The following is a 24,398-nucleotide window of genomic DNA, read 5'->3' on the forward strand; positions in this document are numbered from 1 at the left end:
CTCAGTATAAAAAAACAAAAAAATGCAGTTGGTAGTGGGTAGTACTTGTGAATAGAAATCTTTCCAAGGAAGAGATACAGATGGCTAATAGGCATATGAAAAGATGCTCAACATCACTAATTATTAAAGAAGCTCAATTCAAAACAGTAATGAGGTATCAACCTCACACCTGTCAAAATAGCTGTCATCAAGATGTCTACAAATAAGAAATTTTGGAAATGATGTGGAGAAAAGTGCCCTTTACACTGTTGATAGGATTGTAATTTATTGCAGCCATTATGGAAAACAGTATGGAGGTTCCTCAAAAAGCTAAAAATAGAACTACCATATGATCTATCAATCACTCTCCTGGGTACATAACCAGAAAAAACAAAAAATGAAAACACTAATTCAAAAAGATACATAAAACCCAATGCTCATAGCAGCACTGTTGACAATGGCCCATATATGAAAGCAATGTAAATACCCCTGAACAGACAAGTGGGTAAAGAAGATATGTTACATGTGTACAGTGGAATATTACACAGACTTAAAAAGAATGAAATTCTGCTATTTGAAGCAACATGGATTGACCTAGAGAGTATTATGCATAACGAAGTAAGTCAGAGAAAGACAAATACTGTGTGATAGCATTTTTATGTGGAATCTAAAAATAATATAAATGAATGGATATGCAAAACAGAAACAGACTCACAGGTATATAAACAAACTAGTGGTCACCAGTGGGGAGATGTAAGGGGGAGGGGCAAATTAAGGGTATAGGATTAAGAGGTACAAACTAGTATGTAAAAAATATATAAGCAACAAAGATATATTGTATAGGATAGGGACTTACAGCCATTAGCTTGTAATAACTTTTAATCAAGTATAACCTGTGAAAAATACTGGATCACTATGCTGTACACGAGAAACCAATATAATATTGCAAATAAATTGTACTTTAATTAAAAAAATAAAATCTGAAAATGGATATGTGATTGAACAAGAAGCTTAAAAGTTTCTTTTTTCTTCTTTCTCGATGACACTTAATGAGATTTTACAGACTTTTTTCATACAGAAAAATTGCTAATAATTTCAGTGTTAAAGTCTGGATTGAAAAAAAACCAGTACGTTTTCTCTCTAATTCCTACCTCATTCTAGCACACATTCTACAAGGTACCTAAGGGTTGAAGAGATTGGTAAAAATCCAATAAACTGCATAATTTGAATACACTTTGCCCAACAAAAGAAGTAATTGTAGTGAAGTTAAAGCAATTTAATTCCAATCCTGGAATTTGTTATTGAGCTGCTCCCTGATAACAGGTGGCAACCTTTGTTACAGGATTGGAAGGAAAGGAGCCAGTAGAAACCACCCCTGGCACCTTAGGACCATCTGCAGTTACTCTTAGATTCCTATTAAATTACAGCATCTGACCTACAAAATTGTTTTTGTTTTTTTGTTTTTTTTTTTAAGTGAGTGAGAGGAAGAAGAAACCAGTTAGAGGGAAAACGAGGGCTCATGTGAAATCAGCCTTAGAATCGGAGCGGCACAGAGAAGCCGTAGAAGGATTAAAGATGACCTTCTTTGAGGACACGCTCCTCTCCTCCTCGACTTCTCTCACACTACCCCAGCTGATGCAGAAGCAAGTCACAAGACCGAGGTCATGTGAGTGCTGGGATGTAGGGCTGCTGGCTCAGCGCTCCTATGGAAGCCGCACTGAAGCCCTACACGTGGGCTGTCCTGCAACTGGGCTGCGATGAAGGGTGGCTCTGCCTTAGCTAAGAAACTACTGGGAATGGCCTAACGCTTAGATGTACTTTATTCTAATCTTAGCTCTGTCTCTCTAGCTAGCTGCATACACAGTTTACTTAATCTGAGTCTCAGTTTCCTAGAAGAGTTGTAAGGATGATGCATAAAGTATCCAGCATTACGCCTGGAGTTAGCAAAGTTTTGATAAATGGTAGTGATGATGATGATGGTGGTGGTGGTGAGGGAGAGGAGAAGGAGGAGGAAGGTAAAGACGAGGAAGATGAGTCAAAGAACCAAGCATTGGCTAATGCTGGCTTTTACCTAAACTTTGGATGAACCCCGCTCACTACCCAGATTAAATATTTTCTTCATGGCACTGAATTTGACCAGGCATTACAATGCACCCTCCTGTTTTTGTAAGATTTCACACACACACACACACACACACACACACACACACACACAAACACACTTGCTGTCATTTCTAATCTCATATTAAAATTCATAAAAACAAAGAATGGCAGTCTTCAAACAAAACTGAATTATGATACAACACATTTGGATGAAACAATTTTAATTTTAAATTAGATTTCCTTTATTTATATTTTTTTAAGGAGAGAGAATTTGCCATATGTAGGAAATTTCAAACATTCTAAAAGAATAGGAAAACATGTGTGACAAAATTAGCAGACGATCTTGACTTTTGAGTATTTTCTACATCAAAAAATAAAATCAATAAATATTTTTGCTTAAGATTACAAAAATGTTTAGCCATGTATATCACTCGAGATAATTTCTAGTAGTAGTATTTTCTGAGACGTCCTCAGATGAAGGTACTAGCTTCATGGAGGTGGGTAGAGAAATTGAGGATCAGAGAGAGTATAGAACAAACCTATAGCTTTCATTTGGGAATCCTTCCGGATGAGGATGGGGTGGGAGTGATATATATATATATTTTTATATATATATATATATATATATATATATATATATATATGTATACACACACACTAAGATTGTATTGCAAGTTCAACTGAATTTTGTTCTAGTCATACTGCTGCTCATATATCCATTAGTGCTTACTTAATAGCATCATAATTAACTGTTTTCTCTTCTACTGGATTGCAAATTCTTTGCAGAATGGTGCATCAGTGTGGGATGAGGTGGAGGGCCTGGGTGGCAAAATTGTAGTTAATTCAGTATTGTGTTGCCTGGGCTGAGTCTGGTTTGGTACATAGTGGGTACTCAATGAATGCTTGAATAAATAATTGAATAGATGATTGAATGAGAGATACTTTGAGTGACTTGAAAATACCTTTTTTTTTTTTTGGGCTATGCTGCGCGGCACATGGGATCTTAATTCCCAGACCAGGGATGGAACCCACACACACTGCAGTGGAAGCTCAGAGTCTTAACCCCTGGACTGCCAGGGAAGTCCCGAAAATACCTTGTTCTTGAAATGAAAAAAAAACAGCATGCTTTCTGTTTTCGTTTTCCCTCAATAGGTAATTGGTCTATGGTTGGCTTAGGTAAGGCTGGTAGCAGCCCACTGCGTGCCAGGACTGGGCTGTCTTGTAACCAAATTGCTTGTGAAAGTGGTCTGAAGTGGTAAACACTATAAGACCAAATACCAACAGTGCTGTAAGCCAACGGGTACCATTAAGAAGGGAGGGGGTAGAAAACTTTGAGGAAATTTAATAATAAAATTCAAGATTGCCATCAACTTTATTGACTCGAAACTCAAGATGTTTATAATTTTCAAAAAAGCTTTTCTTGGCCAATTGTACCCTGACAGTTGAGCACATAGCAGTAAAATGGGTAATTAAGATTACTGGGAGAATAAAAGTCGCATGTAGGCTTATTACATTAGAACTTCTTGAATGAGTAATGTACTCACAGAGATAAGCTTTATTGCAGAAAACTGATTAACAAGTTTATCGTCTGTATAGTAGGTGTTCTTGTTGAACGCTGAGGCTACTGGAAAATAAGATGGAAAGGACATTCAAAATGTGTTCTCGTTAACATTCCTTGATTAAATCGTGTTTGTCTCAAATCCTTATATGTGGATGAGAAATGTCTGGTAACTTCCCCTTCTATATCTTGAGATGCAAGCATTTTCTCCTCATGGGCTTAGTCAGTATCATTTTGGAGTACTGTATAACTTATTTTGAATAAATTTATCTTCTTCAGCTGTAAACTATTAGCTCTAAATCATTGCAGATCACATTTTGGGACAAAAGAAAAAAGAATGAAGAAATGAAACAAATGTAGGATGTAGATAATCTCTCACAAGTATCATTCTTTCAAGTCAGGCATTTGTAATGGGTTTGTCAGTGAAAATTAATTCTTAAGACATTTCTATATTTCCAAATCCCCCCTATCAAATGGGTATCAGATTTGGCCTGTCTCCAAAAACAGGACAGCGGAAATGTCTATGATGGTACGCTTCAATGAAGAGTTGAGTAGAAAGCTGTGACTATGCCCTCTCAGAGCATAGGACTAAAGATATGGCTGGTAGTCCATACTCTTGGGAGAAGTACCTACAGCTTAACTTCCTCTGCTGAACTTTTTCATACCATCAGATTTGCTACACAGTGTTTGTTGATTGTCTCCCAGTGGCACAGGAAAAATGTGAGTAGTGGTGACAAGAAGCCCAATTAATTCTGTTAAGCTGTTAAGCCTCATATAAGATATGTGACAATGAGCTATGGAGTAGTGGAAAGAACACCATCCTTGAAGAATATCAGGGTTCTGACCCTACCTCTGCCACCTGGAAATCTTTGCAAGTCACTTAGACACTCTGAGACTCAGTTTCTCCACCTGTTCTACCAACCATAGGACTATTAGGAACATTAAATGAGATAGCCTATATACAGTTGCCTTGTGAAATGTAAAAAGTTGTGTAAGTATAAGGTATTATTTTTCCAAGTTATACTGAGTCTTAAAAGGCTACATAAGAATTTTTTACTAAATTAAAACATCCTAAATTTCCTCTTTTTTTTTTTTTTGCGATACACGGGCCTCTCACCGCTGTGGCCTCTTCCGTTGCAGAGCACAGGCTCCGGACGCTCAGGCCCAGTGGCCGTGGCTCACGGGCCCAGCCGCTCCGTGGCACATGGGATCCTCCCGGACCCGGGCACGAACCCGCGTCCCCTGCATCGGCAGGCGGACTCCCAACCACTGCGCCACCAGGGAAGCCCCCAAATTTCCTCTTTTTGACACATCTACTTTACCTTAAAAAGATTCCTTGGTTATCTGGTTAGAAAATTTTCAATGTAGAATGAGAATGTTTTTATTTCTCTCGGGTTTTACAATCATCGTGTGAGAAATGTCTCCCTGGGCCTTTTTTCACAACCCAATAGAACTGGACAAGGAGCCAGAGGACCTGGGTCTGTGACCAAATCCATTACTAACTGGATGACTTTGGCAGGACCTATCACCTCTCTGAGCTTGTTTCCCAAACAATAGGAATAGTGCTACCTGACTTGCTTAGCTCACAGAATTATTGTGGAAAGCAAATGAGAAAATGGTTGTAGACCGCTTAGTAAGTTCTAATAAAATTCTGCTCAAACACAGCCTTCTACATTATTCCTCTGATGTTACTAATAATAGTTTGCTATAATATAAATGGACTTGACTATAATAAGAATGGCTTTTCATTTTGGGAGTATGTTTTCCAAATGTACAGTTAAATGAAACTATTATATCTATGTTTGCATGCAAGGCCAGCAAGAAATGGCACTAAAATAAATAACAGCTTAGCTTTAGAGAACTAGTTATTCAAATGGAAGTGGAATGCATTATGGCAAAATATTAGAAGATGGACCATTAGCTGCTTGGTTATTATTGCTAAAAATAGGGTTTTTTTTCTGTAAATAAAATTATCTCAGTATTATAAGCAATCATTTTCAAACTTTAGAGCAACTTGGTGTAGTTTACTCTGTTTGATACAACCTAAGATGAAATGAAAGAGAATAAATTCCCCAGAAAAATCCAGACAACTAATACAAATAAGTTAACACCATACTCTACCTATTGAAGTTTATGACATCGCTTTAATTTCCTGAGTAACTGACTCAAATCACCATTCGAAAGGCTCTTCAGGGCCTTGGATTATCCAGTAAATCAGATAATTCGTAAGTAAATATCTAATTTTCTTTGTGCTATGCTGATATGGCTTCTCAGGTGAGATTAGTTTCAGAACAAAGAAAGATTCACACAGAAGGAACAGCACGTAAGGAAAATGATTTTTTCCCCACATAATCTGGGCCTTTGACATTTTCATTTTAAGAAGAAAAACCATTTAGTAAATCAAAATTACATATTCATCATCTCTCTCCCCTGTGTGCCTCTAAAATAGTTTACTGCCAAAGTGTCTTTAGGTGATAGGCTGATATGTTCTGTGTAAATAGATACCATTAGCAAAAAAAGCTCTGCATCATATGCTGTTGGGCACACTGCCATTGAATAGGTTTCATTGGACTTTGTAGGAGAGAGCCATAAGCAATATCAGAATGTTCTGAACACTTAACAGGGAACCAAGTGGAATGTGAAGTAAAAGGAATGGCTCATTTGGAATGTGCCAGTTTATACCAGTTCAGTTCTGGAGCAAGAGTGAATTATTTTCCTTCTTATCAACTAAGCACTCTTTCCAATCTCTCTCTCTTTAATAGGCAGTGCTAGGTGTGAAGACTTCATCCATCCATCACCTTGTGCCATCAGTGGTCATGAAGAAAGACCAGCTAACAGCTCACAAGTAGTACAGACTTCAAGAAAGAGAGTAGAGCCGTGCTGTTGGCAAAGCAGGGATTCTTTCACTGAGCCCTAAGAGGAGTTATGAAAACAACCCTGGCAACCCGAGGTTGAAATTTTCAAACTCAGGGCAGGTTGTGGCCACGAGGTAACAGCCTTTTGCCGGCAATAATCTACCATTGGCATTTGAGGGAGAGACAAATAAACGTGGTTAGACAAAATAGACAAAAAAAACCATGGATATGTGTGTGTGTATGGCTGATTCACTTTGCTGTGCACCTGAAACTAGCACAGCATTATGAATCAACTATACTCCAATAAAAATTTTAAAAAACACTCTTTGGTTATGATTATACAAATGTGAAAGTCATAGAACTGATGGTACCTCTGACCACTCTGTGGGAGAGAAAATTAGATATAATATTTAGGTTACCAAAGAACTGAGTAAATAACTGGGACTCACTTGTATTTGGCAAAATCTGTCAATAAGCTCTAAACTTGCCATCAAGAGAGTTCTCAGCCTGTATTTCCAACTCTAAACTGACTATAAAATAAAGATGACATAGTATAGATTCAATGAAGCCAGAAGTAGGCCAAAGAACTCTCCATGTGATGGACCCTGCCCAGGATTTGTCATTTAGATTCCATTTGACGGTGATTCTCAGTTCTTGAAATGCTTGACTCCAAGGACTCCTAAGTGAAGAAATGCAATCATATTCTGTTACTTTCTTCCTTGTCTTTGCTCAGTCTTTATCTCGGCAAGGGCTCACTAAAAGTAGTCCAGGAATTTAGCTAATTCACTTAATTTGAGACAATTGAAACTATAGCTTTAGTTTAAAATCCCAAGTATTTGTTAAAATCCTATGTTACCTACATCAAAGGAAGCTTCACTATGAAATAATGGAGATGGCCTTTGGCCTCTCTGGTCACCTCGCTTAAGGTTCTGTTGGGGAAATTCCTTTGCTCTGTCTTGAAATTTCTGTGACAGCACTTCCGTTTAGCAATGCTTCTCAGACTTTCATGTGCATACAAATCAACTGAGGACTTTGTTAAAACATAGATTGCGAGTAAGTAAGATAAGGAAGGATGGGGCCTGAGCTCTTACATTTCCAAGAAGCTTCCAGATGACCATGTTGGCCCAAGGATAGACTTTGAGTAGCAAGGCACTAAACTTTGGCCTTTTCTACGTCACTTACTCCACCCACGGGAGGAAGCCTGATTTATCTAACTGGTGAGATAGCCAGAACCTGCCATCTATTCACCAGCGATCCTCCCATGAAGGGACAGAGGCCCCTTGCTGAATACGGCAGGCAGCCTCTTTTGTCTTCTCCCTTTGCAACTGCCCTGCCAAGGAATGGAAGTTCGCTTCATCTGGCAAAGCTCCTGGGCGATCCCTGCCTGTGGGGGCCGGAAATGTACACCTGGGCCTGTTGCAGATGGTTCTGGAAAGTCAGTGGGCCTGGTAAGGCTGCATTTTAGGAAGCCCCTTTGACATTGGTCCAAATATTATTCTAAATCCAGCTCCATCAGCAATAAAATTGACATTCTGATCTTTCATTTGAATCCTCTGTATGTTTCTCAGTTTGTTCTAAACTTAGTAGGGAAGGGAGGGTAATTAATTGGTCCTTTAAATTCCAGCAAATGCTATAGAAACCCTGGCCTCCTGATACAGGAGCTCCTCATGGCTTCTAGGATATCAGAGGGTAGTTATCTTTCGCATGGGATCTTCAGCTCCCTTTCCCCTAAATGTCAAGGGGAAGACAAGGATGAGGGTTGTTTTGAATAAGGTTTTAAAAATGAGGTCATCTGTCCTGCTGTTGCTGGGCTTCTTACATCTTCAGAACCTGTTGAACAGGTTTAGGTCCCCTTAGAATGCTGGAATTCAGATGAAAGGGGAAGCCTGTTTTACCTATGGACTCCCTGGGAAAGCCCTAGGGCTCAGAGCAGCACAGGTGTCAGGCTTCTTCCTAAGAGAACAGGATGCCTTTTTAAGGAGGTTAGAGACTCCAAGAGCTAAACTGTAACAACAATGGCTCAAGTATTGTTTAATTCTATTCCACTGAGTCTCCCATTTGGACACCTTGTAGTACCCAATTACTCCTCCACCAGCTTGAAAGTTTGCCTGTCACTCAGCCTCACATGGTGACATTGCCTTTAACGCTTGTCTGACATGAAGTCTAGACCCTCAGGCTACCACTGAAAACTCATCCAGTTCTGTGTTCTCTTTTATGGGAACTGGATTTGTGGCATATTTGAAAGTACGATGGCTACAGTGACAGACCCAAGATTCAAATATCATCCCTCTATTATTAGCTGGATGCTTTAGAGTCTAGGGCTGGTTTAACCTCTCTGAGCTCTAATTTATTCATCTAAGAAGTGAGAAAAATATTTACAGTTAAATGAGATAGCATAATAAAGTACCTGGCCTAGAGTAGACACCCAGTAAATGGTGGCTACTACTATTAATATTGTAACATTTTTACTCAACCTTGCCTTGTGCTGTTCTTCAAGCTCTGGGAGAGCATGACGTCCAACATCCACTTCCTGCCATAATCCATAGGAAAACATGTATACACACATGCATTGCCTGAATTCAATTGCTTACTATTCTTAACAGCAACCTATAAAAAATAAAGTCAAGTAGTAATGTGCCTCAAAATAATACGTATATGTCAGGGAGGAAGAAATTTTCCTCTACTCTTCTAGATTCTTTTTTCTGGTGTAAGACTTAAATTGACATGAGACAGATTAACAGGAGAACATCAAAACAAAACAAATTTTATAACATGTATACATAGGAGAGACCCAGGAAAACTGAGTAATTTACCCAAATGGCTGAAATCCTCACCTTTTGTCTTCAGCTAAGGACAAAAGAGGATGTTGGGGGTAGTGGTTTGGGACTTTAAGGGGGAGGAAGGCTGTTCACATGAAGATAGGAAAGGAAATGTTTGGGAAACAAATGTTTGCTTCACCACACAGAGACAATGGGACACAGAGTGGACTCTGATCTCTGGGTCCTGCCAGAGTTTCCCCACCACACCTGGCCCATATTCTTTGCACACATCTCTGGTGATGGCTCTATTCAGGAACAGGCTCTCTATCTAAATTTTTTTTAGGCAGTTAGGGAGAAGGTCAAATTTCCTTCTTGAGTCCTTTGGGCCTTAATTTTTTTCAGCTCAAAATAGTCTGCATGCCAAAGAGATATTTTGGGGTGGCAAGTTTTGCTCGCCTGTGTACACAATTTAGGATTATCTGTTATGTTAATGGTTCTACTGATCTGTTTCATTTTCTTGATATTTTAAGTAGAGTAAATATATGGCAATGTGTCTCTGAAGACTTAACATTTGAGGTTAAGAGGAATTCTCTGAGGAACTTCCCTGGCGGTCCAGTGGTTAAGACTCCATGCTTCCACTGCAGGGGGCAAGAGTTCGATCCCTGGTGCAGGAACTAAGATCCCACATGCTGCAGAGCATGGCCAAAAAAAAAAAAAAAAAAAATTACAGATGAGTGAATTCACCCACCAGATAATTTAAATCCTTCCATACTGAGAGATAACAGATACTCAAGCTTGGTAACAGGATGCTACCTCTTATGATTGAAAACATGAGAAAGTTATTAAGAACATTAAAATGTGACCTGACAGGTTTGATAGTAATATGCAAAGTAGTGTGTTACAGTGAGAAACATCTTCCTTTTCCTTCTTTAAATGCCCATAAGGAAGGCACATAACCAGTGTCTCAAACTCCTTACTTGTTTTAATTTCTTTGACAACATTTTGCTGCCGTCCCATCTTCATGGAAAAGAACACCCATGGGAACCAATGATAGTACTCCCTTCTAAAGACTTTCTGGTCAGCAAATATAAATCGTTATAACCACTCAGAGCCAAAGCTCTGATTTCATAGAAAATCAAGGGGTACATACATTTAGCAAGTTTTCTTTTTGGAGATGGGGATGGTGAGGGTGATGCCGTTTGATAAAGATCATACTGAGTATAAAAATTTGAACTGTTGAAGAAATCCTTTTTTAAAAATTATTTGATCAAGAAAATCATTTTTTCAATGTTTATTTATTTAATTTATTTATTTGGCTGTGCCAGGTCTTAGGTGTGGCACTCGGGAGCTTTTAGTTACAGCATGTGGGATCTAGCTCCCTGACCAGGGATCAAACCTGGGCCCCCTGTATTGGGAGTGCGGAGTGTTAACTGCTGGACCGCTAGGGAAGTCCCAAGAAAACAATTTTTTAAAAAGAGGAATTGATTTAAGATAATTTGGCGATTGACAGAAATGTATATTCCTTCAAGGCAGGACTCTTTATTTGTTTTGTTCTCTATTTATGCCAAATGCCTAGAACAGTACCTGACATTTAGCAGGGTTTAATAGATATTTGCTGAATGAACTCATGTACCAATTTTTTTTTTTTTTGCGGTACGCGGGCCTCTCACTGTTGTGGCCTCTCCCGTTGCAGAGCACAGGCTCCGGACGCGCAGGCTCAGCGGCCATGGCCCATGGGTCCAGTTGCTCCGCGGCATGTGGGATCTTCCCGGACCGGGGCACGAACCTGTGTCCCCTGCATCGGCAGGCGGACTCTCAACCACTGCGCCACCAGGGAAGCCCCTCCTCTACTTTTATTAACAGAGTAAGTGCTTTGATTTCCTTGATCCTGGTTTCAACCAGCCATACTGGCATGTGGTCTGGACAAATGTGTCATTAATTTTCTTTAACTGATCCTGGAACTTGGCTAATTATATTTTTATAGTAGATGTATTTTTACCTCCAGAATATGGAATGAGAAACTAAAAACGTTTTACTCAGCAATTCAAGAGAATATTCAAAAGTTAATAAACCAAAAAGGACAGCAAGAACAAGCAACAAGAGCAAACAATTATTGTCCTTGAAGGCATGAGATCAGAGCACACCTTTCCTGGTGCTCAACTATCTGTTTTTCTTGTTATAGATTTCAGAGAATTGTTTGAGTTGTTTTGTAACTTGTATCTGTCCAAGTCTTGAACTATGGTTTTATAGGTTGCTTTGTCTTTTTATCAACCAGAAAACATTTTTATGTATTAATGGAGCTGATTTGCAACAGTGATTAAATATATTTCCTCATCCTAGGCTAAAATTCTGATCAAATCCCTATGTGATTATCACCCTTTCACCATATGTATAGTCTCAGAGATTGTGTAAAGAAGCATTTGGAGCCTGTTGGATAATCCCTCAGATCTAGAGAATCTGATTTGCACAGGAAACTTTCCATAAGTTATCTGGAAATAATCAATGGCCCCAAATATAAGGGTGAACTGCCAGATTCTCTTCTTACCTCTCAGCAGATGGCGTCAAGCTTTCTCCCATTTTCATGATACTATTTTGGCATTCCAAGCCCAAGGGCAATTTTTGATATAAGAATTCTGCCTTTGAATTTCCTGGATATTTTCTTGTTTTAGAAAATTTAGACCCTTGGATATTTAGTGCTATCTCTTTGGGTTATGTTTTGAATATCTCCTAGATGACCTTGTACAAGTATTTTGAGTTAGATGCATGTCTACATGTAAGAAATTTGCTGGCTTTCACATTTCCTCACTTTTCTTTTTAAAGTCAACACAGTATCTACTTCTAAAGATTTCCTTTATATAGTCTGTGTATTCTCTATACTGAGCTTTCCTGTATTTTAGACTACGTATCACAAGCTATTGAAAAGACAAAGGAATAATTGTGGATCCTACAATCTGGAATCTCCAGGGACCTAACAATTGGGAACATTTACTGCTGTCACCCTCAGAATAGTGATGGTAGAAAGGACAGAAACTGAGAAACAATGTGACAAATTTAACATAGAAATGTGTTATGAAGATCTGATAAAAATGAGTAGAAAAAATTGAGAGTTGTTAACTTGAAATATGTTAAATAACAAGGCATATAAATCTATTTGGAAGGTTTTTGGCTCAGTGGTAATAGATTTTTGGTATGCTAAACACAATTTTCTTTTTAGGCAGAGGGCAGGAGATGGAAGGGAGGCCAATGAGTGCAAGGGGAAGGAAGGTTAGACCTGATTAATTTCCAAGCAATATGAAGATTGTTGTCTTGTTGTCAGCCTGTTTCTCTTAATCTAATTTCAGCTGTCACCAAACAACATATATATTATATGTTTCATTGTGTGTTAGTCAAGCCTAATTTACTTTATTGACTAGGAGGCAAGTGGTAGACATGCTGGTTCCCTACACCAAGTCTATTTTATCTATCTTCTGCAGTAAAAGAATTCCATGCTTTTGCTAGGAGTGGTAATGTGCCCAGAATTCCTTGCAACTAGGGGTGGTCATATGACCCACTTTTGGCCAGTGGAATGTTAGAGAAGTCTACCAGTGGAGCTTCCAGGAAATAAAACCTTACTTTTTCTAATAAAAGGGGAAAAATCTCAGCTGTCATGTGTCTATTGTCTTTTGCCCATTCCCCTTCCTCCTGCCTGGAATGAGAACTTTATACCTGAAGGTGCAGTAGGCATTCTGTGATCATAAAGACAAAGGTCACATGTTAAGGGTGACAAAGTATGGTATAGAAGGAGCTTGTTTCCCTGAACAATTTCTTAGCCCTGGACTGTCCATCTTTAGTGTCCTTGTAAAATGAGATCTATAGCCTTCTGTTTGTTTAAGCTCTGGTTGGTTTCTCTTTCATGCAGCCAAATGCAATCCTAAATGACTCAGCTTAATTTGACAGTGTTTTTGTAAGTTCTACAATAGGATCCTTTCTGCTACTTCCATGGGGAGACTAGAGGCCAACTGTTCTATTGTCTCCCTTTATCTATGCATAGAATTGGCATTACCAATACACAAAGGCTAAAGTTATCAAAAAGGGTATCTCCTCTCTGATAGCTGAAACAGTTGACAGGGAGAAATGAAAATGAAATGCTTTTTGTTTGATCACCTTTCCTGCCCTCAATCCCCCTTAATTGCTATTTTGGAAAATGTTTTGGAATGTACTCCTTCCCTGTTCTTTATATCCATCATTGCCATCCTTGACACCCTCTCCCACCCTGCTGCCTTTCATTCTGGGTTATTACAAATGCATAGTTCTCTGGACACATTTTACAATCTATTTTAGAGCTGAAAGGACCTTAGAGATGATCTATTTCAATTCTATTATTCCAATGCAAAGGAAATGTGGAGAAAAATGAGTAAGATAATTGCCCAGGTGAAAACCCCAAATGAAACAAGGCTTATTGGCAGTCATTTGTGTGTGACAAGCTCTAATTACAATGGCAAACATTTATGGTGTTTTTACTATATGCCCCGCCCAGTGCCAAGCAACATGCATGCTTTATCGATATTTTATCCTCCCAACAACACCACAAGGAAAGGTTTATAAGCATCTTCATTTTACAGGTGAGGAAACTCTGGCATGGAAAGGCAAAATAACTTCTCAAGGTCATATACCTAGTCATGTTTTGCTCAAGGAGAGTCTGGGAAATGGAACCCAGAGCTGCTCATCCTCACCATAACATGGCAAGCAAATCAACCTACAACATCTGCCAGAGTGGAGATTGAAAATACCATATGATTAGTCTGTCACAGATTAATAAAAACCTTAACAATTGCCCTGTCACACATTAATCACTTATAAGTAGTTTGAGGATGATAAGATTTCCATTCATTCACTCAATAAATGGGAGGTTACTATATTTCAGGCTTCAAACCATGCCTTGGGGATATAACATGGTACAAGTTCCAGTTCTTGCCTTCAAGAGACTTACAGCCTATGGGGGAGACTGAGACATAAAAAGGCAAGTAAGTGCTGTATGCTCTATGCAGGCAGGAGAGGGAGGCATTCAACAAGTGACAGGATAAGAAGGCATCACAGGCATGGACAATATCATACGCTGAGGACAAAAAGTAAGAAAGAGCACGATACACTGTGGGATGTCAGGTGGGCAGTATGGCTGGACTATTAACTCAAGGGGTCATATGTCCATAAGTATGCTGGGAGTTTGGTAGATAAGAGAAGTGAGAAGTCATCAAATGGCTTCACTTAGGAGAGTGATATGATCAGATTTATACTATAGAAAAATCAACCTGGCTCTTCAATAGGGGCAATATCAAAATGAGGTTTTTATTCTGTCTTTAAAAGACTTCTTTGTTTTTCACATTCTTTTTTTTTTTAACATCTTTATTGGAGTATAATTGCTTTACGATGGTGTGTTAGTTTCTGCTTTATAACAAAGTGAATCAGCTATATCAGATATATCCCCATATCCCCTCCCTTTGCGTCTCCCTCCCACCCTCCCTGTCCCACCCCTCTAGGTGGTCACAAAGCACGGAACTGATCTCCCTGTACTATGCGGCTGCTTCCCACTAGCTATCATGTTTTTCACATTCTTTGTTTTCATACCATGAATGATAAATACTCACCAGAAAAAGAGAAAAGGAAAAAACAGATTCCTTGCTTTATTACAAATACATCAGGACGCTGAGATCAGGTAGGAATTGGCTTTTTGTGTATGTTTGGACAATTTGGTATAAATTGTTTCAGGTGAATATGAACTACTCTTATTATGGATTTGGGACAGAACAATATTGAGTTTAATGCATTCATGTACATTTGCCTGTGTTTGTTCAAAACCTTCTATGGCTGGATGAGAAGTCCAATAGAGTTGATGCTGACAAATAATGCACTCTCTCTTTTCAGACATACATTAAAAAATGAAAAACTTTTCTTGCTGTTTCTGAAAGGTCAAGTGCTTTATCCTGAAGGGCATCTCTTTAAGCCACATTCCAAGGCATCCTTACCACAGTTGAAGATATTTTTCTAAAATAACAAAAACATTCCAGTGACTGCTCTGTGTCATGTCAAAGCTGTGAGACAAAAAAGGATGGTAGGTAATTATGCAGATGAAACCTACTCCAGCTGTGCTAATTATTAATGATAGTCCTTTGTTCCATGATTCATTATTGTGCTCAGATCCATTCACATCTGTGACTGCCCTTTCTGAGCCAATATGGAAGAAAACACAGCCCCATTTTCAGCATCATATCCAGTGATGATGAATGTCTGCAATAAAGTCCATAATATGACACAAGATACTTGTACAATAAATACTGAAAAATAAGGAAGCATGCTGAAAAGATGTGACTGTTTCACTTGTTAATGCCATTTTTTTATCTGCAGCAAATAGAGAAAATATAACTTGATCAGATTCTAAAACTACAATTCCTGAGTCTGGTTGTGATGTGTGCTTGACCTCTCCAGATGATGGATTTATTAGAGTATTAAAAGGTCCATGACTTGGTGCTAATTCTGTTTAAAAAAATAGTGCTTGTGTCTCACTGAGAGGAAAAACGAGTCTCATATGATTAACTCCATATTGGGTACAAAGTTATTAAATTTTTCTTAAGGTTCATAACAGGTAAGTGAAAATAGTCTATGTAATTCTTAATGCTTTCTTCACTTTGATATTTTCACAAACATTAATGATTAATTATTTTGGGTACTTTTCATCATCTTCTCTAAGACCTGTCTGTGCTATTTATCAGCAATGTGACTTTGAGCAACTTAATCTAAGATCTCAGTTTCTACACTTAGATTCTGTGAAATGTAGACAAGTAATACAACCACAGGGGTTGTTATGAGGATCAAACAAAATAAATGAAAATGTCTAACACACTGTCTAGCATGTATTAAGCTCTTTGTTCTTGTTCTAGAGATACTAGCCAATGTAACTAAATAAATTTTAAAAATTAGGTGTATAAAATTAGAAGGAGGTAAAATGATGGTTACTTGCAAATGATATAATCTTATACTTGAATATTCAAGACAATTAACTGAAAAACTTATATTAATAAGAGAACTAAGAAAAACATTTACACTTAATAAACCAAAATCAAGAAGTTTGTTACACAACTGGCTAAAAAATATATTGGAAGGAAATGTCCCATTTGCAATAGAAAGAAAAAGATAAAATACCTAGGAATACTATAAAAGGAAAGTATGCAAAGTCTACAAAAATAAAATTTTAAAATTCTACTGAAAACATAAAACAAATGAATAAGTAGAAAGGCATAGCTTACTCTTGAATAGAAAATTCCATATCATAAAGCTATTAATTCTTGCTAAGTTTTTAGATCTATTCAAGTTGATTCTAAATTTCATATGAGATAATAAACATGCAAGAATTGCCAGGACAATTCAGAATGAAAAGGAATAAGGAAAGAAAACTTGCCCTAGAGAAAATAAAGCCAACCACAAAGTTATAGTAATTTAATAGTGTGGTACTTGCCAATGGAATAGGCTAGATTCCAGAAATAGAGCCAGATACAGAAAAGGGGAATCAGGCCCTCTTAAGGGTAGTTGGTCCTGGTGTAAAAACCTGTTTGAAGGACATTTTTTTTAACAATATCTAGCTAACTTAAAAATGCACAGTCTCTGCTTTTGCAGTTCTATTTTTAGCAATTAATCATACAGACATACTAAGAAACATTCAAATATGTACAGACATATTTTTTACCATTTCTGTGATAGCAAAAGCAAAAATAAAAGCCAATAAAATCTAAATTTTCAAAAACAATCAGTTAAGTAAACTATGAAATAGCCATAGAATGGACTTTAAGCAGCAATCTAAAAAAATTATGAAGCAGCTTTATATGCATTGATACAGCTTGACCTCCAATAAAGTTTAACTGAAAAAACCAAGGAGCACATATACACATATGTATTGATATATACATGTATACACACACATACATATAAACACACACATACATATAAACACACACATATGTCTGTGTGTGTGTGTTTAAGAGAACTAGTCAGTCAGACTCTCATGTTCTAAGATACCATGGAGCAAGTTTAGAAATTCCTCGGAATTTGCTTTTGATAACAACAGCAAAAATTCACAGCCAGGCATTCTTTTTCACTGTCCACACCCCAATCTCATACTATTGTTGTGGTAACTAAATATACAAGCATATTTATATTTCAGAGATGAAGTAAATTTGCCTAATTAAAATTTAACAATACATACCTATTTAAGGTAATAATGCTTACATAAGGGCTTATCTATCTCAGTTTGCAAAATATGTTAAATAACAGAAAAGTTCTGAAAAATATTCAGGTCTGCATTTCTGAAAATAGTTCTTTGCTAAGAGGATTAAAACATTTTCCATTTCTTTGCAAGAGAACAATTTATTATCATTTAAAGTTTGTTTTTTTATTCATATTTCCTTTTGTAGATTTTCAAGTTTTCGAAAGTACATTACATAACATGTTCATGGACCTCTTGTTTTTTTAATCTCAGGGGTAGTATTTTTCCCATATTGTTATATTTAAAAAAATAAGCCAAAAAGATTGATATTCGAGACATCAGTGACTATTTAAAGGAAGTGAGAATCTTGATACATGAGCTAATGAAGAAGTAGCTATTATTGGGGATAGTATAATGATCACATTCCCATTTATAACATTTTATCAACTACATAATTTTTCTGAAGCTACATATAAGTTAATCTGCTTGGCAGTTTTCCCCCATGTTCTTTTACATTGCAAATGTTTACTGAATCATGTTCAGTATTTTCCAGAAATTACTTTCTGTTTTTGGAAGCATTGACTTTATAGGGATGATGGTTTATTGGTCAATTATTAGATCAAAGTTTAGTTGCTTTATATCATTTCCCATTTGTTTAGATCAGTTTTTCTAACATTGTCTGTTTGATCCTTTAGTGCTATTGTTACCCAAATAAATGGTAGAACCTAAAATAATGGAATGGAAAGAAATGTCAATAATTATTTTCTTAAAGCCTCACATTGAATAGAAATCATGCAATATGGTAACTGTCTAGCATTTATCAAATGGAGACATGTCCCATGAGATGTTAATAATGTCCATAATACAAGAGCTTGATGGTGAAATTGCTTCTTGGAGATCTGTAACACACAATAGCACACTAAAGGCTCTGAAAAATCCTGCACAAAGAAATCAGTCTTTGTTTAACCCAGTTTTTCTCAACTTTATTTGGCCATAGAAATCCTTTTCTGTGTCAGGAACCTTTGAAATGCTGGTGTGGTCTCATTAAATACACATACCTACAGCCTTCCTTATACTTCACTGCCATTTCTATTTATCATGTGTATGACTTGACTATTGATCTAATCTGACATTTGTCATGTCCAGCTGGCCTCTCTCACCCCCGCTCCATCACTACTGCTAGAATGACATTCCTGCTGGTCACTGACATCTCATTTCAAATATCAGCAGCAGTCTTCTTGGCTTGTAAAAAAAATGGAGAAATATGGGATATGACTAAAACTATGGCTCCCATCTGCTTTTGCTGTCACACTGTCACCTCAGACTGTTTGTCACTAAGAATGTGATGAGCATGATGCCTGGGATATAGAAGGGCCTGGTCCTGCACTGTCTACCTATGGGCCATCTGGGGCAGGCAGCGGAGGTGAGCCAAAGATTACAATCCTGAGAGGTAGAATTTGCCAGTGATTAAATCTCTTGGCAATACATCCACAAGAACTCTGATTTGTATTTCATGTTTTATATGCTGTCTGCTGACCTCGCTTTACAATGGAGCCAAAGTATGTGTGGGTGTAATGTGAAACTAAGTTTAGGTCTTGCAGCCTGTCTTAAACCATGGCACAGGGAAGAGGTGGAGTAGAAGTTGAACTTGTACTGAACTTGTCTGCTTCCTGTTCAGTTGGTATGAATGTGTTATTGAGCAGAAAAAAAAAAAAAAGACTTTCCATTGAGACTTAAATGGCTTCACTGAAACCTAACCTGGTCTTGCTGCCACCATGACTTTCACGCATCACTGTCTCCGTGTATCCCTGAGTGGCCTCAGCTAGATGTTGGCAGGCCAGGCTGTATTAGGGAAGTGGCCAGAAACCAAGGATAAAGGGGTGTTGGACAGGGAGGCTCTAAGAGTGAGGACCTGTGTAATCCACTGAGTTTCCCTGGTCGCCTCCCTTGTCTGACCTCTGAAAGTCTCTTCCATCACTCTCTCAAGAGTAAACTTCGGACAGATACCCCCTCTCCTGTTGTCCAGTGCTTTCCTGGAACACCCCACTATAAGTGTCATCTTGATGTCTCTGCCAGCACATAGCTATGATTCACAGATCACAGACCTTATAAATCATGAGTCTATGTATCCTTCAAGTGATACTTAAAGGTGTCCTGTATCACGGACCTCTCATAACTCCCTTGGACGGAATCTAGCTAGGAAGTATTCATCTGAGAGTGTCTTCTTTTTAAATTTTTTCTCCCATTAGTAAGAAAATTATTTTAAGCGTCAGTTTTAAGAACAAAATAAACTAGAGGAGGAATAAAAATAGCATTGACATATTTAAAATTTGGGAGGGAAGTGGAAAATGTCAAAAATTAGAAATTGTGCAAATAATTTGGTAATCTCTGGGTATTACAAAATTTAGCTGTGGTCTGTAGACAATGCTGAAGGTTGTAGTATCTACTTGAAATTGAGCTTGGAATGTCAGCCAGCCTCAGTGCTTCCTGTTTTAGAAATACCACCTGCAAAACTGGTCTTGGTGGGAAGTTCAACTACAGTAATAAAAAGCCTGATGACCCTCTTTTATCCTTATACAAATTCAGAGATGCCCAGGCACTTTCTGACAGTATCTTCTTTCCCCTCTGTTGTGAAATGAAAAGAAAGCCAATGGAAAGAAGCTTTCTTAAGTCTGCAAGCATTCCTGGCACTCTGTGTAACACAACCCAATGGAACATGGAACTTGATCTGGGATTTCCCATTCTAGCACTTACTCAACCAGATACAGTGAGACAGCCTTGCTGTAATTCATCCCTCGTCTTCTCTTTGGCTCTTCTTTCACTGCTATCAGGTTATTAGCTGCTTTATGTTTTGCTGCTCCAGTTTCCTTCTTCATAGCTAATGGTCATGAAATCAGGTACTTGGTCAATTTCCTAGAAATTTGGCAGTGAGTACAATGATCACTCTTCACTCTTTGATGTTATGGTATTGAAACACTTTCCTAATTAACACACATCTTTAGAGCTTTCTGGACATTTGCTTACCCATGCAATAGTCTGTTAGAGTGCAGATGAAATAGGTCCACTTATCTGAGTGGAGGAAGAGGTCTGAAGCCTAGAGAAAATTCTTTAGTCAATGACATGTCTGCTTTACTCAATTCCTATGAAGAGAATGGAGTATGGCAGGAGGTCACAAAGTCCAAATGCTGTTAAGAAGTCTTCCAGGTTGCATGAGTATACTTCTTCTTAAGAAGTATTTGCAATGAAACCTCAGAAGTGGACAGGAACGATGGGAATGAGTGAGCGCCTGATTCTCACCATGGGTTGTAGTACTTGCTTCACTTTCCTGCATTTTTGAAGAGAATTGTCCCTATTATCAACTCCATAGCTAAGAAGAGAATATGCCTTAAGGCAAAGTTTAAGATTGGGCAGAATAGTGAAACAGAGATAGGAACCTGGTTTCTTCTGTGAGCCCAAGGAGAAACATTTAAGGCATCATTCTAGAAACTGATGTTGGAGAAACCCAAGGACTCAGTTTTCTAGCAGCATGGGAAAAGCGCTGGGCTGATGGTTGGGAAGCTAACATTCTAGTACTGGATCTAGTACTAGATCTAACATTCTAGTACTGTATCACTGGGTAACCATAAGCCCGTTTCTTGTTTGTAAGACAAAAGGAGGTCCAATGAAAATGGTCTTTAAGATTTCTGTTACCTTTGTTCTTCAGCATAATCATGTAGCTAAATAGTGTTACAGATTTTTCAGATTTCTTTTCTCAGTGATGAATCTATATTTTTCTTCTGACAAATAAATTGGCATATTTTAGTAAAATATTAATATTTTCAAGACAAAATAAAACAGATCACCATTTCCTTAGAGATTGGAATTGTGTATATAATATTTATGATGCCATACTTTCTCATTTCTGATGGGACTGAGACCATGAATATTCAAAGGCAAATGGCTCTAAATCTTAATGGAAAGTTCCATGTTAAAAAACATTATGGAATTTTGGGGGTTGATGAGAATTTAAGTCAGAAAGAGGGATCCAATAGATATTGATAAGATAAATAACATATAGATTTATAACTATTGAGCCACAAATGTAAATTTGCGAGTACTTACCTAAAGTGAAACAAACATCCATTTTTAAGAAACATTTGATCTTTACTTATCTCTTGAAATAATATTCTCTTCTGATACTTTTGCCCCCCCCTTTAGTTTGCTGTGTATAGAAACCAGCACACAAAACTCTTTCCAGAATTGCAAATCTGCCTTACTTAAAATCTAAGTATAATGAAATTTACTCTGTATACCTTTTCAGGAACCAAGAGAATTTTGGTTCCAAAATATATTAATTGCACAGGATGAAAATCAATCCTATGAGAACTGAAACACATTTTTTTACTGGCTTTTCTTCCCTTGACTTTAGACCTCTGTGAAGTTGACTCTATCTTTCCAGCTATTTCTAGGAGTCCCCAAGAAGAATTGGATATGTCGTATTTGGTTTCCATGAGGCTTCTTTGATTTTTATCCTCTCTTTCCATTCCAACATCTTCTTCCTGTGTATCTCTATATCCACCAAAGGCCACTAAGCAAGATATTGCAGGGCTACTGGAGAGCGTAAGTCCTGCAGGGGTTGGTGTTCTGTTGTGATGTGACGTGTCAGGAGTACTTTTCTTCCCTTTTGCTGTTACTCTCTGTTGAATAGGCACAAAATCATTGCTGTTTGTGCCCCAACAGAACTCTTGGGAAAACAGATTTTTAGTTTCTCATCTTGAGTGTTACCATTCACCATAAGACTTAAGACAAGTCTAGAGGGAGTTAGGCTGGGAGTAACCACCATGTTAGAGTCAAACTGTCTCTTCCCTCTGACAACTAAATCGTTGTCATACCTCACTCTTCTCTTAGAATGGAAGTCTTGGGTCCTCATGCACATAGATGTCAGGCAGACCTTCTCACCAGTTCACAGACCTGCAACCATATGTCTGAAACTCATTGGAGCATACAACTCACATGCAGTTTGAAGCCCTCTCCTATACAAGGATAAACATGGAAATAAAAAAGATGCTGGGAACTGTAAAGTGTGGTAAAGCACGTGGCAGAGAAAGAAAGGTTTTACAATATTGTTTTGTGAAAGATCAGGAGATTATTGGAATACTAATCTTAAAGCATTACTGTAGGGCCATCTGGATGGGAGAGAGGGAGTGTTTGAGAGGAACCAGTTGAAGCAGAGTGAAAGGAAGGGAATGGGAGGGAGGATGCATTGAAGTTAACGATTCCTGGGCCTTGCACTTACAAAAGCATCGGTGATACACCATTTTCCACTCATCAATTGGCAAGGATTTCAGAAGTAATAATACTCAGTTTGGGAAAGGGTATGGTAAGATAAATTCTCTCTTTCACAGCTAATTTATTGCTCTGCTTTGAAATCCTTTTTTGTTTTCTTTCAATTTTCACTGATAATGATTTTCTATACAGCATAGAAAATGAGAAGTACAATATCCTCTATAAGGTTTTCCAGTCATAAATTTAGGTCAGAATTGTACAAAAGCAGAGACTTTTGTTTTGACCTTTCCACATATTTAGTAGTGCTTTATGAATGATGACACATCTGTGGCTGGGAGACATTAACTGCTTTTCACAGGCCATGGATGGCCCTGCTGTGTGCTTCTCCCACTTCTCTGTAGAAGGCACTGTAAGCCTGCTAGACTCAATTTCTTGAAGGCATTTAGACTCCCAGGAACACATTTCTCTTTAAGCTTTTGACTTTAACAGAATAGACAGAGATATGCAGTGGCCTACATTAAGTTGTCTGTGATTAAATAAATGAATTCACAAGTACCATTTGCCAGTTACTAAGAAAATTGCTTAAATAATTTACCTTCAGATATAATACAGAGAGAAACATGTGCCATTGTGTTGGAATAGAAAAAGTTCTGGTGTTAATATAATGGTATCAAAGGGTTTCTCTTATGCCTTTAAAAACAATTTTGCAGATTTGTTTAGTTCATTAACTGATTTCCAAATACAGCTTTTGAGTGAGAAAGAAAAATCAGAAATGCATTATGTATTAATGGATGGATGAAGAAGGGAAGGACTCCAAGAATAAATTGTAATGTGAGTTATCTAAATTTATCAAGTAAGAACATTCATTCTTTTACAAATAGAACCTTTAACTTTATTTTCTTGGCAATGACTAGACATAGGAAGGAAATAATACTATCTGAAATAAATGAGCTCATATATATCATCACAGAATATGCTTAGTATCATATTGTTCCCATGTTAATTCAAGAAACGAAAGGAAAAATTGTCCAGTGTGTTGTATCAAGCAGCTGAGAAGCAAGTAAGCGTCTTAGGTTCTTTCTGAGATTTTTATTATATATCCAAAATATTTGTGAACTATTTAAAAAATGGTGTACATGATAAATTATTTCTTTCTTTTAATTAAGAAAAATTTGAAAGTTACTTGCAGTCCCACAATAGTAATGCAACTATTGTCATTTTCACGTGTTTCCTCCATCTTCCACATGTGTGCACAGGGGTTAGTTAGAATGTTATGAGCATGATCCACAGGTGCCACCCGCCTAGATTTATTGTAATTCTTTTGGTTTAAGCCTCTGCCCAGAAACCTGGGGAGGAATCATGACAGACAAATGGTTTGCTACTTTTAAATCTGCTTGGTCAAAGTACAGAGGCCCTTAATAGTGACAATTGCAAAGCACCACATGGCAGGCACCTTGCCAACAGTAGGACAGTCACTTCTCTTTTGGGAAACTCCAAGGTGACGCTCGGACCACTGCTGGTATTTTTGCTTCTCCAAGGCATATAAAGATTATGGTCACTGTCTTCACTTCCTTAATTCTTCAGCCCACTCAAGTCTGTCTTTGGGCTTTTGCTTTACAAAGATCATCACATGGCCTCTCCATTGC

The 24,398-nt window shown here is 37.7% G+C and overlaps 1 long non-coding RNA gene across 1 annotated transcript in view; it reads left to right on the plus strand.

Moving 5' to 3' along the window:
• LOC132436907 (uncharacterized) overlaps positions 1 to 24,398 on the plus strand; it is a 130,240-nt gene that overhangs the window by 72,918 nt on the left and 32,924 nt on the right. The window contains exon 3 of the long non-coding RNA XR_009521921.1: positions 10,948 to 11,118. This is a non-coding gene — a long non-coding RNA (uncharacterized lncRNA). The remainder of the gene's footprint in view (positions 1 to 10,947; positions 11,119 to 24,398) is intronic.

The sequence above is a fragment of the Delphinus delphis genome, chromosome 14, assembly GCF_949987515.2.
Source record: "Delphinus delphis chromosome 14, mDelDel1.2, whole genome shotgun sequence".
Lineage (NCBI taxonomy): Eukaryota > Metazoa > Chordata > Mammalia > Artiodactyla > Delphinidae > Delphinus > Delphinus delphis.